The sequence below is a fragment of the Myotis lucifugus genome, unplaced genomic scaffold, assembly GCF_000147115.1.
Source record: "Myotis lucifugus unplaced genomic scaffold, Myoluc2.0 scaffold_291, whole genome shotgun sequence".
NCBI lineage: Eukaryota > Metazoa > Chordata > Mammalia > Chiroptera > Vespertilionidae > Myotis > Myotis lucifugus.
Genome location: NW_005871339.1, coordinates 54763 through 56773, shown reverse-complemented (window position 1 = coordinate 56773; position 2011 = coordinate 54763). Strand labels below are relative to the sequence as shown.

General features: G+C 52.2%; 1 pseudogene; it reads right to left on the bottom strand.

The window, feature by feature from the left end:
• Positions 1-834, bottom strand: part of LOC102432461 — a 5547-nt pseudogene extending 4713 nt beyond the window's left edge.
• Positions 835-2011: the final 1177 nt, after the last annotated feature.

Here is a 2011-nt window from a genome sequence, read left to right as displayed (position 1 = left end):
ACCTTTCATGTTAGGATCTTTCACTTCCATCATGAAACTTCTGGGAATTCCAGTGCTCTTTTTAATCCTAGGACCAGATTCAGAGTTTTTATGCCCATTTGTTGGGCAATTCTTAATATAGTGGCCAGGTTGACCACAGCGGAAACAGGTATTAGATGAAGATAGTGGACCTAGAGGCTTCTTCATGTAATTGATGGGGTTGTATTCATGGCCAGATTGCAACATCATGGCTTTAATTTTATCTTCTTCAGAAGCATTGGCTTCAGCAAGATTGGCAGTCTTTGTAAGCTGGGCCAGAGAAACAGATGCAGAAGAGTCATCAATTACTTTTGAAGTTCCCATCACTAGTTCAGTTTGATGTATAAGGTACGTCTTGCTTGTAGATTTAACACCTCCAATAGGAATTCTTCTAACAATTACAGATGAATTCTTAGGAATCAGAGCATTATCATCAGTATATTCTTCCTCGGTCTGTGCGTTGGTGATCTGCAGGTCGCACTTGGCAGCTTTCAGCTTCTCTCTCCCCATAATCTGCTCCTTTAGGTCGCAGAGGGAGATGTGTAGCCCATCAAAGGTGACGGTGGCATAGTTGAGCTTGGAAGCAAATTTATAATGCACACAGGACATGGTGCCAAAGGACTCCTAAGGTTCGGCGAGGAGACGTGGACACGCTCAATATATGTATATTTATCAACTTAGGAGCAGAATATGTACATACACAGAACACTCCCAAGACACCGAAGGACCGAAGGCCTCGGGTTAAACACCCCCTCCCCACAGCAGGGGTTCGAGAACCGCAATCCAGACCCGGAAGGCGGAATCACTTCACGCGCAGGAGGGCTGGAGGGCCAGGGGCTCCACCAACAGGCACCAGGTCACCAGGCCGGGTCCCCCTCGCTCAGTCGCGGTAAGCCCACACGTTACAAGTCCGAGTGACCCAGCGGGGTCAGGGCTCCAAGGCGCGGCCGCACCTCCCGGTGGCTCTCTCCGCGGTTTGGGGTGACCCAGGCCCCGCGAGAAGGCCGAGGGGAGAGGGCCTAGGCTCACAGCCCGCCAGCAGCCGGCGAGGCCCCCACGACCCGGCTCCCGCTCCCTGGAGGCCTCGGCACAGGGCACGGCCTCACCACCGGCCGCCCCACCCCAACCCCGCCAGTGGCGGCAGGAGGGCCGGCCGCCCCACCCCAACCCCGCCAGTGGCGGCAGGAGGGCTGTGGTGACCTGGCGCCGCCGCTGAGGCTCCCAGACGCTTCCCCACACGAGTGCTCCGCGCTTCTCTCACCTTCTACTCCTGTTGCCTCTAGGCCCAGGACAGTGAGAACACGCCCCGGAAACTGCCAGGCAAAGAGGAGGGCTTCCTTTCTGTTCTGCCCTGTGGGGCTCCGGAGATGCTGGGGTCCAGCCCCAGCAGGTCCAGGGGTTCCCAAAGGTGTGGACGGAGTCAGCGAAGAAGGAATGACTCGGAGGCAGCGTTCAGATCATCAGCATTTAGCATAGACAGGTTCTCCAGCCACGTTCTCCAGCTAGGTTCTATCTCTATTCTCCTGTTATATCTGTATTTATACCAGTTGATTTTAATCCTATCCATTCTATTCCAAAGGTTAGGGCGTTTGTTATCTCCATTCCAAGGTCACTACCCTATTGTTCTGTTAAGCTACAAGGAAGTACCGGAAGGAGATTATCCTAAGTAAAGATTATGTAGCTTAAGCGTGATTGTTTGTAGTTAAGGTGATTAACTACCCACCTGGCACTTAAGAGGTTTTACTGATTTATTCCCTTCCTTAGTCCAGTTCATCCCTAACTCCAGAGAAAAATACCCACCTGGGGAAACAACCTTTCTTGGGGAGGTGACCCTGGTAAAACACATAGCGCTAAGAAGGGGAGCAAACATATTAAGAACAGTATGCCATATACGCCAGGTCCCTTGAAACATATACTGTGCAGATGTTTCTTCCCTGAAGTGACTGTGTCAAGCAGCAAGGATGGACCGGCTTCTGCCACCAACTCATCTCTG